The following is a 13,591-nucleotide window of genomic DNA, read 5'->3' as shown; positions in this document are numbered from 1 at the left end:
TAATAAGCATTACAACGAATTGTTTCAGTGCTTTGTAGCTCAATGTTTGCTTCTATGTGCATTTAATTCATCCAACTCTTTAGCTCAGTGTTTTACTCATATGTGCATTTAGCTCATTGTTTTACTTCCATATGCATTTAACTCATCCAGCATTTTAGCTGAGGGTTCTACTCCTATGCGTATTTAGCTCCGTGTTTTACTCCTATGTGCATTTAGCCCATTCAACATTTTAGCTCAGTGTTTTACTCTTATGGCATCTAGCTCATCCAGCCTTTAAGCTCAGTGTTTTACTCCTATGGCGTTTAGCTCATCCAGCCTTTAAGCTCAATGTTTTACTCCTATGTGCATTTAACTCATCCAACCTTTTAAGCCAGATTAGTCTTTGTTGGTGGGAATTTCATCATAACAGTATCATGGTGCTTGCATATGCCATCAAGCTGATTGACTGGTGGTTCATTTTCTGACGGACTTCCAGGACAACACTATCAGCAAAAAGACAGTTGAGTTTGGCATGATTGCCTTTTATATGTCCAGTTTAACCTTTGGCAACAGTGGCATGATTGCTTTGTTTATGTCCAGTTTAACATCTGGTAACACTTGCCTAGTTGCCCTTTGTATCTAGTCTAACCTTTGGTGACAGGGGCTTGATTGCCTTTTGTATATCCAGTTTAAGCTTTGGCAACAATGCATGATTGCCTTTTATATGTCCAGTTTAACCTTTGCCAACATTGGTATGATTGCCTTTTATATGTCCAGCTTAACCTTTGGCAACAATGGCATGATTGCCTTTTGTATGTCCAGTTTAAGCTTTGGCAACAATGGCATGCTTGCCATTTGTTTGTCCAGTTTAACCTTTTGCAACAATGGCATGATTGCCTTTTATATGTCCAGTTTAACCTTTGGCAACATTGATATGATTACCTTTTGTATATCCAGTTTACCTCCCTGTTTTAAAGTAAAATGGTTTTTCCTTTTGTATTGCATATTACACAATTACCTTTCCTTGATATTCCTAACAGATTTTATTCGTGTTGAAACATCATTATTTTATCGGTTTCTTTTCTTCACCATATTGTACATAGTAACATCTTTACCGTTTGTGTCTGCCTGTTTCCTACATTTTAATTTCATTCTATAATCATATTATATAAGTGTTTGCATGTTGTTTTATACATTATTCATTACAAATTATAATAAAATGATTTATTGCTCATCAATATAACAATGAATTATGTAGTTCACACAATATGCACACATAATCGACTCAATATTTTGTATATGCGCACTAGAGGTACGCGGTATTCTCTAGTACTTGTTACGAATTTAATTATATTAAAGTCGTTTCTTCATGCTTCATCACAAAATGAAACCAAACATTATTTAAAAAATAGTTTTGTTTTACAAAATTGCTGTATTTTTCACAAATTAATTTCGAATATTGCAAATATAATTATATTTACCAACCTTGAAACATATTTGAAACGTAGTAAGTATGCCAACATGGCGGCCTAATGGGATGCTGTGAAAAATATTCGGACTAAACCAAATTTTTTAGAAAAAAAAATGGAAATAAAAGAAAAAAAAGAAATGTAATTTTGTGTTACTGACTGGCGAATGTTTATGTATAAAGTACACTTGTTCCTTTGTAAGGGCGAGAATTGTCATAAGGATTTATGGAGAGCAGTTGTTTTCTGTCTGAATTTTAAGTAACTTCTCTGGTCAACTAAATATTTTCTCGTTTGTTGAAAACGTGTGTTTTATGTTTACTAGCTCTCTTTGATAAATATTTTCTCCCGGGTGTTATCATCCCACTCAAAGTTTCCGTACCTATTATGTCATAGTGTAGCTAGTAAATTGTAGACTTCACTGACAACACGTCCTATTTTTAGCAACAAGCTTTGTCATGTCAGGACAGTGGGTCTTTTTTACATGGTGTCAACTTAATCAACTCACTTTAGGTACAGCTTTTAGATGAAAACTTATATAGCAATCAACATACGCATAGCAAATTCATCAACTATAAGGAACTGACCATTTCATATTCGGGGTTGCGGAGGGGCGTAAATCAGAGCAATTTATTTTTTTACAGTTATGAGAAATGTAGACACACAAAACTCCGGGACACCTGCCCCAAACATTAAATTGTTGGTGCCTACTATAATTATGTTATGCATTGCGGTATGTTCAAATTTTCCTTTATAATATAATTTTCTTTGCATTTTTGTTTTGTATACTCTTTTATGTAACTCAGTATTTATTTCATCATAAGATATATTTTTAATAGCTTTGGGCGTGTAAGCCTTCACAAAACAAATCTATACTTTTTTTTAATCTCTGCGAGTACGGAAACCACATGCATCAGCTGGAAAGACTTTTTATGCCAGTGGTGTTGTGTTTTTTTTGGGGGGGGCGGGGCTTTTAACTTTTTGGGGGGTGTGGCTTCTTTTTATAAAGGATTCTAAATGGCGGTAATAAATGTGGCGAACAAGTATTATCCTATGGTGTCTTGGAGGTGTTTGTTCTTGTGTTTTTCTTACGGTTGTTTGATTATTTTGTAATGGTTCACAAGTATTTTGATTGACTCAGCTAATGGTTAACCACTTCCCACTGAAAGTCTTTTCTTTTTTTCTTTTAAAATTTCATCTTTCTGTAAGGTATTTTTCAGCAATTCTTTACGTTACTGCAGTTGAGTACCATTCTCAATGTTTATTGTCTATAGTAATATATTATAAACTTTTGTAATTATAAGCTATTTGGTAATTATCAAAACGTAACGTGAAATAAAATATAATAATGTCACTCACCTGTATAAAAATGGTCGAAACCATTATATCATCTTTCCGGCAATGTGTATGGTTGTGTTCATCACTAGAAACACCGATCACCTGAAATTAGGCGCATGTCTTAATTATCCAATCAAAATATACAAAACATTTTGCGTTTCGTCGGACGTGTTTTGGTACAACATAATAAGACTGGGTTAAATATATATAGTTACAATTTGTATTACGACTCAAACTGAAGTACTTTTCCACCGTATTGGTATTATTATTGTGAGTTTTATATAATTACACATGATTTATCTGTGTCATTATTCAAGTCTTTTATTAGCAAAACCATCTTCATGTGTGAGTCTAATGTGGAATCTTTTATCTGTTTCTCTTTCTCAAGTATGAAATAGTTCTTCCAGCATGATGTATTTTACCTGGATATTACTGATTGTATATAAAACCAACTGCATCATCAATATGATATTATAAAGGTAATATGTTCTTTAATAAATATATGTCTCTTTGTACCTATGTTTGTAATGGAATGACAATCAGGTAATAAGAAGTATTATCTGGGAAATTTAGTTTGCTTACCATCAAATTTTTCTTTTATCAGGCGAGTTCAGTGCACGATTTATCGATACTGCGTATCGCCCTTCCCCAATATTACTAAAATTGGAAATATATATATATATATATATATATATATATATATATATATATATATATATATATATATATATATATATATATATATATATATATATAATCATTTCCGTAGAACTAGACTTTATACCAAAACGGAATTAAACATGTTCATCCAAATCTTTTTATCATTTTTAATATATATAACTTCATTTCTTGTCACAAATTTAGTAGTGTCTAATTTCTATTACTATTGTTATCTGTTCTTATTCCAAATAATTATATAGCTGATTTATATTATATTCTAGATCTTTCACTAAAATCATATAATGTTGCCACCTTCACGATTAGGATTTATCTAAAATAGAAATTGACCAAAATATCTACTTACATTTTATAATTTCATACAATAATGTTACTTTTAACGTTATGTATTTAAGTCGCTAAAACATCTACCCATTATCAACATATTTGAATATATTAGGAGAATAACAATGCATTTGATTCAATGGAACGGCATCGACGTACTTGGGATATTAACACCAATGTTTTACCGGAAGACAGTTGCGATAGTTTCCATATTTAATATCGAAACTCAGGAAAATTATATTCAAGTGGAAATCATAAAACTATGTACAGAATACCTTATAAATATAAACATTAACATATTACTAATTATAAATAATCATCCATTGAAATCATTCCTTGCATTTTTAATGATCATGACAGTGAATTTAAAATAAACAGTACAACTATAATTAAGCAGATAAAATTACCGTTTACTATAAAATATAGCTTTCATAATTACTTGATTTATAATTTTTCAGAACCATTTGCTTATAACATATACCATTTCGTTTAGTCTCTCATTTAATGAACAAGAACAGCAAAAAAGGAACAAAAACACCAAAAACAAACTAAATTATTTAGCTGTAGCATGCATAATAACGGTATTTAATAAGATGTACTTCGAATACGAACTAATACCTTAATGTTAATCAATTTACAGATTTAATACGGAATTGATTCTTTTCTTTTGTTTCTTATGATAAAATGCGTCAAATGTATTAGGTCATATATGTATTAAGCTATTTTTCGTATTGCCTCTCATGACGAAACCTTTTAAATTTACTAATATACATATCTTTCTGGTACTAAATATATTGTGTTCTCATCCAGTATAATTATATCTAAGTATTCTAATATTGATACTTAGGTTGATATTTCATTTAAACGTTATTGGTAAAATCTAGTCTACTTGAGTTTCTTTACCCCGCTTTATGGATATTTTTTTTCCTTTTACTAATACTATGAATATTTTGGCTGCCACATTTTTATGAAGATGGTGAATTTACCCCCACAGTGGCGCGTGAGGCCATGTATAATATATAATGCTTTAAAAAGTGGTGTATAATCCCAAGAAAAGAGCAACAAAATGAAGCAAACCTAAGGGTATTTTTCAATTGGTAGAGGGTTTGAGGGTAGGGGTGAGTTGTATACCTGTAACATGGTGACAACCCTATATACAAGCGTGATTTAAATATTCTTCAGTTCCAAATCAAATAATGCAAATCTTCCGTCACAAATATATTAAAGTAAAAAATGGAAATTTTCATCAAATGATCATCCTTTTACATTAATATCGCAACAGTGTAATGTATAATTGTGAAAGTGACACTTTAAGATAAACATGTATCGTCTTCTGCACTCAAATCCGAACTGTATCAAACAATGTGGCATCAACCACATTGGACATCCTGTGTTGAAAAATGATTTTGCTGTGCAAAATGTTCTGTTTATTCGCTAGGACACTTGTTCTTTGATTCATAATTTGTAAATATTATCATCTACTTTTAAAAGTTAATACTTGTTCAACCTCGCTTGGGACAATATTTCACGCACAACTAATGAAAGATGCATCGCCTCAGTCAGAATGAACAAAGCTTTCAAAAGCTGGACATTGTTCAACTCGTTTCATAAATCATTGCTTCTGAGATAATAGCATCGAATCTTACCATGTTCGATTTTAAAATTACTGTTTAAATACTGATAAAGGTAAAACTGGATTAATAAAAAACATGCTTATCAATATGATTATGCTGATAGTTTTGAAAAAATTAATGAATCTAAAACTACCCAGAAAGGACTCGTATTATTTAATGTTAAGTAAATCAGAAATATGAAATAAAAATCTTGCATATGTACAAACGATGTGGGATAGGTGTAAAAAAAATAACCGTGGTAAATATCATGGCCCATATCTTAAATCTGTTACTTGGTTAACTGTTCATCATTTTGCATTTTGTTTTATAACTATGGCATTCAAAAGTTGTCGTTTAGAGCCAGTCTATCCTAGATATTTCATGTGACGCTTTAATAAAAACAACAAAAGATGAAAAAGAGCATTTTAAAAGATAATGATACGCAGAATTGAGAGGCAGCATGACATGACATGACAAATATGTGCTGAAACTGTGGTTAGAGGTTATGATAAAGATAAACCAAAAAGCTTGGCTTTGGTTTATTTAACAATTTGTATGGTTAGGCAATGATTCAAGCTTTACCAATTTGTATATGTCAGTGGACTTACTGGCTCATATTCCAGATGTTTCTACCAATGGGTTGTGTATTAGACGTAGGTGTGTATTACCCTGAAAATCTAGATGATGAACATGATTATTTTTCCATTAACGCTTACAGCCTCAAATAGTAAACAAGAACGGTTAAGTAAATATCTGGTCAAATTATCTCAAGATTTGAATATTAAATTTACTGATTGTAATAAATCAATTTTAAAGTTAATGATTGTTTTTAAATATATTGTACATTACAGAATATTAAAATTAAACTTAAACTATTGAATTAAAATAAAACACGTTAACATATTACTTTATGTGATTTTGGTTGGTTCATATAAGACCATGAAAGTCTTGCTCAGTATTCTCTTTACTGATTGTAATAAATCGATTCACAGTTTCATCAAGAAAATGGATGTATCATATAGCCAATTAATTACAAATAGGAGAGAACAATCTGAAAATCAATTTGAGAAAAACAGTTTCAGTCTAACGAATATATCAGGATTTTGTAAAGCTATGAAGACTTTAGTAAACCTATTAATATTGCCCTTATCAGGTGCTCTGCAATATATCAAATAAAAAGTTTTGGCTGATCATGTCTCTATAACAAGAAAAAGACTGAAAATAGTTTTATAGCCGTTCATATTCTTGGATCCAAATTAATGCTGTATATACCGAGACATACCGTGCAAGCAGTATTTGTTTTGAGTAAATTGCTTTTATTAAGGCTTTTATTACAATCATTTAAATGGTAAAAGTTTTATGTGTTCATAATATTGAACTATTATACTCACATCATATATACATGAAAAAGAATAATAAAATATATAATATAGATGATTACCCTGGCGGTCACCCTCGATATAGTACAATAAATTTAAAAAATTAAGGATGAATGTAATGAAAGGTCAATTAAAGAATTGACGCCATCACCCTACCGTATTAGGGATGAAAAAACAAACAAATTTAATAAACATAATAAAATTAATAAAGCTAAGCGAGTATCCTTTTCGGTCATTAAAAGTGATTTAAATTAAGCGCATACATAAGATCTCAATTTTGAAAAGCAGAAATGCTGCTTAATATGCATTCTATTAAAAAAGTAATAATCTTCGATTATCGGCATATAAACTTAATAAAATAATCCAGTCATCCCTAGTCTTCAACCAAAATGCATTCAAGGAGGCGAGAGTAGGACTGATGCCTATGGAAATATTACAATAAATCTGAAGTGAGTATTTAGATTCAAATTTGCGAATAATATGAGTAAAATTATTCCATTTAATTTAATTTTAAACGCAACTTAAAACCAGCAGTAATATGTTGCTTTTCTGTCTAAAATAAAATAATATTCGATATTTCTATAACGTGTAAACCTGAAATAATGTAGATAAAATTACGTGTTTGGTTAAGCTTAAGCAGTCAAAGTATCTGTATCAATGTTCCCTTTGTTCCCAAAAAGTCAAAATATAAAATATTCAAAAAAACTTCATATTTTAAACACATTTTGAAGAAAAACTAAAACACGAAATTCGTTTTTGAATAAATAGAAATAACATTGGAAAATATATTAAATAAATAAGATATATCAAAATTCATATATAAACACGTTGTTTAAAAAATAGAAACCTTTTTCTGGAACAATATTAACAATTTTGCAATATAAATCATACAAATTGTTGAAAAAATATTAAAAAAGGAGCTTGAAACAATATAATAATATTTGCGAAAAAGAATCTGAAAATAAATTAACAAATTTAACAGTTTTTGACAAAATATAAAATATGTAAGAAATTTAACAAAATGTTAAATTTCAAAAATCTCGATAGAAACTCTTGAAAATATGTGATACTTTGCCCTCTAACCCTGTAAAATGTACCGTTAATTTTAAAATATCCTGAAAGACCCTTGTACTGTTACTTTCTTTGTTATAGTCCATCTTTCTCCTAGGAATCTGAGAAAGATGTACTCTTTTATTTTAAGCAAAGGAAAACAACTCCTCAAAAGCCGTACCTAATAAACTGAATCTAATAAAGGGGACGCAACTTATCTAGTTTAAAGCCATTATGTCGTGGTTTCCCGATTACTTTTAAAATGTCACTCTCGCTCTCTCATTAAATGCATATATATTAATACGTATCTAGTAGTATACTCATTGAAAGTTTTCGACGACAGTAAAATACATCACGATTGCTGAAATGAACACATTGTCATCTCTAGAAATCACCAATTCCTGACCTGTCAATACACATAAAACCTTACTTGAAATGCACGATCTTAAAAAAATCAGCAAGAATATACACTGAACCGAATAGCAAAATTCCATGACTACTGCACAATAATTAAGGACCACTATACAAAGTTATTAGACAATTCAAACTGAGCTAATTCGCAGAGCTGCTTGTATCGAACACTAAATATTGTCAGATCCCATGATTGTTTAAAGGAAATTTTAAAGGGCTATGTTATATTATATATTAGAGGTGCTCGGTATTAGCGGTATATAGATTTAACGTTGAATTGTTTTCCAGTGGTACGTACCATGATACTTTATCACTGTACCATTACCTAGGTTGCTTCCGTCAGTAAGCAATGTACGGTAAATCCTCAGTAATCTTAGTAAGAATTTAATTATATTAAAATCATGTTTTGATTTTTTTCATTACACCATAATTCAGAAACATTGTTTAAAAAAAAAAACAGTTGTATCTGTCACATATTAATTTATCACAAATCTCAGAAACGAACAACAGTATACAATTGTGCGTATGAAAATAAATAGTTTAAAATGCGAACAGAAGATCTATTAGTTGAAAGATGAACAATTATTGACAATGATTTGGTGTGCGTTATTCCAAAAAATAAAGAGAACAATATTAATAGATTCAATTTAACTTACATCGACTGTGTAAAAAATTATCCAAATGCCCAAACTATGAATTTCATTAGAACAATCTTAAATCCTATGAATGAGACTTTTGATAACTGACTCTAATTCATGGTGTATATTTAGTGAGAACCTATAAGGACAAGACAGATGTTGTTAACGTTTATAATGCTAGTAACTCTAAGAAAGGTTACCCACAAATAAAAAGAAATTTTCAAAGTTGCGTTAAACGGTGTGCCTATTCACGATTTATGTAGATAAAAGTCAAAGCTGTATTCGTTCGTAACGGATAAAGATTAAATAAATTTTGTAAAGGATCGAAAAGAACGTAAAATTTCAAAGTACAATGATTGGTTAATGAATCACAAAGAAATATCTTCCATTTGTTTTGTTTGATAGTTTCTACAAATTATACTGTCATTTCGTTTAAAATAACACAGTTCTCTCCAGGCTTAGTTTCCAATGCGTAAACATCTTTGTTGTAGAAGAAACCAACACAAATCTACTTATTCTCTCTGAAATCTCTTATAAGAGCTGTACGTTTACACAGTAACCCATACATATATCTCAAAATGTACACTATTAAAAGCTAAAACCATATTTTGTTACGTTAGTTGCTTTAACTTCATCAACGTTGCGACAATCATTAAATTAGAATCAAAATTTGTGTTACTTGACACACATCAAACAGAAAATCCAGCCGTTTATCTAAGAACTAAACAAACACCCAAGGAAACGAACCAATGACGCAAATGAAACGTTTGAAGAACTGGAAAGGGAAGCAAAGACTTCAAAATATGGCTACCAAGGGATAATTAAACGAGGTAAATTTGAACTATTGTTATTCACTACGCAAGAGGGAAGAACATCAAATGGTTATGTAAATGCTAAAGAAGTTATCGTTTAAAAAACAGTGTGTATTATATATGATGTTGAACATACTGAACGGTTAAAAGACAAGATGAGCAGAGGAACAGGCCAAATGAAATGATGCATTTATGGAACAGTTGGAAATGGTTAAAGTCGAAAAAGGGCAAGAAATTAGATATATAACACAGTTGGAGAAACGTTTCAATGAAAACACCGAAATAGTCACCTCGAAAGGTAGAGAACAATAAGAGTTATGCGAAAGGATAAAATAACTTTTGAATTTAAATCTTGTTACAATAGACTATATAGCAACTGCATTAAATATGACAATATGTTGAATTTAGAGCTTGTTACAATTATACTATATAGCAACTGCATTAAATATGACAATATGTTGAATTTAAATCTTGTTACAATAGACTATATAGCAACTGCATTAAATATGACAATATGTTGAATTTAAAGCTTGTTACAATAGACTAAATGCATTAAATATGACAATATGTTGCTCTGTCGATAATAAATGTAAAAAGTTTAGTAAGAGGCGGAGGAGGAACAGTTGGAAATAGTGTTTCATGGGAACATTGAAAAGGGCTTAATAAACATTGCCGATTATTTATTTAAGTCATTGATAGGAAGAATTACCAGCATTTCAAGATGACTTTTAATAAGTTGGACGTGTTTCATATCCAGCATATGAAAATGTTGTAGAGATATAAGATGGCCACAGTTTCACACGCCATGTAATCATTGTCAATTATAGTACCTTATAACTGATTTGATGTCACACGCCGTTTGACTCGAGCCATTCAGCCCAAGTACACTTATATTTGGCAATAAACGAAAAGGCAGAGGTGCCTAAGTTTGAGTTAAAATTGATCACCTTATGGCAAGAACTAAACCTCGGACCTTTCGTTCTCTAATTCAACGCTCTATGCCGAGGCCAAGAGCCCTCATTTATTACCACTGTACAATTACCAGCATACTAGCATACCACCAAACAATATTTGGTGTTCGCTGCATTTAGCTTACAGCCGCTTTACTAAATGTCTACGCTCGACTGATATAGTAACCTTTACAGTGGTGTATAAATACAGTGTAGCTACCTTTATACTTTTTGATCAAGTGCTTTGTTGCTGGCTTTTGTATATGGCTGTGCAGGGCGGTTGAGTCTTTACTACTTGGTCCAATGTTCGTGCACAATTCAAGCAGAACAGTGTGCATATTGACAATTCAGAAATTGGCTATTTATTCATGTGATCAGATATTCATTTCTTGCTAATGAGATTGCAGTCTTTAAAAAATTGGAATGTGCTTCAGATACATCAATTTACATACTAATAGATAATCCACAGTTTGAATTTGGTATGTATGTATGTATTACCCTAAAATGTATTATCTTTTTTCAATAATCACTCGTGTCATTATAGGGTCGATCATATTTTGACTTTGAGTTGTAACAATGGATACAAACTATACAGTAAGCGCTGGCAGGCGACTGGTATACGGCCCTAAGCAAGATAACAATACTTTTGTTAACTGAAACGAGAAATCAAACCCATTTAAAGCGGGACAGTTGTCTGCTTTGGCGGCCATTTTATCACAGCTAAATTCGGAATAAATCGGTCAACATCCTATAGTCTGAGTTTAACAAGATTTGGCAATTTGCCATGAGACACCGCGGAGGCAGAGTCCTTTGTAAGTCATTAATGAGAGAGCTTTTGTTTGTAACCGGGGAGTAGGTCCAGACGCGGTAATTATCAATGTGTCGGACAATCCCTAGTGTAGCCAATATTGATATTAAATATTTTTATCCATTCTGTATAGAATTAATTTCTCAATTATTTTATGCTTTCCAGAAACCAATGTGGAATAAATTCGCAGAAAATGGACGACAATTTTCAGTTATATTACATAGCTGCGTATTTCGGAAACCAATTAAGATCTCTAAAAGCTACCTGTCGCTTTAGTTTTGCTATGTTCTCATGCGAATGTTCTAGCTGATATTTCTGTTGCAAACAAATACATGTAACGTAGAAGATGAATCGAAATTACCTACTAAACAGTCTTTTTAAAATAATGTGTCTGTTATCAATTCGGTACTTCATTATCATGCAAACATTTAAAACAACAAAGTTTTGTGTTTCAATGGCCTACCATCCAAAGCTGTTATTTTATTTAAAGCGAATTATTGATAAAAGGAAGAGAAAAATATCAGATTAAAGATGTTAATTTGTAACCCAAACTTGAACATTGGATATTTTTTACTTTTTAATTTTCTGTGAATCTACTGAGAGCACTTTTTCTAGCTATCCACATGAACGGATGCGGACATACAAGCCCAACGTGCCTATAGCTTGACGAGATAAAACCAAGATTTATCAACTATACATTTCGCTGCATCTATTGCTTACTCGTATTTCTTTCTTTATTTGGTAATTTCAAAATAAAGCACGACAATAGATGAAAATTGGAAATAAATACCATACAAATATTAGCTATGTCGACTGTTTTTGCTTAGTCTACCAATCTCTTTATTCATTTCCTCTTAATGCTGACCATGTTTCACAAAAGTAATGACTATTTACAAATACAAGTTACCGTATTCTTTTTAAAAAAAGATTAAGAATATATTTAAAAAAAGAGATAATTCAAGTCATTCAATTGTTTTCTAATTGCAATAAACTTGTATTTAATTTAATCCGTGCAGTGGAAAAATAGAAAAAACAGTGTGATTCTTTTTAGTTAAGATAGTAGTGATGCTTTTATTCACAAAGTAATAGATACAATATTTTTTGCATACGGTTAGCAAACTAAAGATACCAGCATATGTAATGTCTGAAATTTTTAAAATTTAGTTATGAATATATATGCAAACGTTGATCTATACGCCAGCCAGCAAAAGAAAAAAAAAATAAATAAAGGAAAAAATAAAAGAATCAAAATGACGGTAAAGTTTTAAGTAAAAGTTTAGCGGTCGAGGTTATCCGCCTTAAAAATGTACTTGTCGACTGTGTAAGCTTAACATTTGTGATCCATAGATAAAAACCTTACAACTATTGGAACTAAACATGTTCCGACATTTTTAGAAGTGGACTATTTTGGCAATATGTATATATTTTATTAAAGCATAGCCAATAATGGTGCATTACAAATGAATACAGCGAAAAATATCACACATGCAGTGATGAGCTTCATGTGTGGGGATACTATGTATGTATGTATGTAGGTAGGTAGGTAGGTAGGTAGGTAGTAGGTATGTATGTATGTATGTATGTATATATGTATGTATGGTATGTATGTATGGTATGTAGGTAGGTAGGTAGGTAGGTAGGTATGTAGGTAGGTAGGTAGGTATGTAGTCAGCTGAGCAAGTGCACTAAGGTGCTTCTTACATCCAGACGATTGCTTACGTTGTCAACGGTTTACATTAAAAAAAATCTGCAAAACCTATTCTACACGTCAAATCCTTTAGAAATTTCCAATGAGTGATCAGGTTTTATGTTCATTTACATCATATCTAGAATATTCCATAACATGTGATAACCAATATGCAATACGTCGAGAAAGGTATTTTATATCTAACCATTATCCAACTATGAAAATTGTAACCACTTTTATTTTTGAGCAATTTTAACCAAAACAGAAATAGAAATGAAAAAGAAACAACACGGATGATCCGTTCAAACTTTCAAATAAGGGCAAACACACGTGCTTATATGAATGGCATTACTTTCGCCATAACGCATACAACAAAAGCAATTGCACTGTCTGACCACTCCTTTATTGGTCGGTACGTGGATGGCGTTGGGGCGTTGTAAATTCGGTTTCGAGTTTTC

Source organism: Sinohyriopsis cumingii, chromosome 8 (assembly GCF_028554795.1).
Source record: "Sinohyriopsis cumingii isolate HCF-2022 chromosome 8, ASM2855479v2, whole genome shotgun sequence".
Taxonomy (NCBI): Eukaryota; Metazoa; Mollusca; class Bivalvia; order Unionida; family Unionidae; genus Sinohyriopsis; species Sinohyriopsis cumingii.
The sequence above is the reverse complement of the archived record's forward strand: the minus strand, read 5'-3'. Positions refer to the sequence as shown.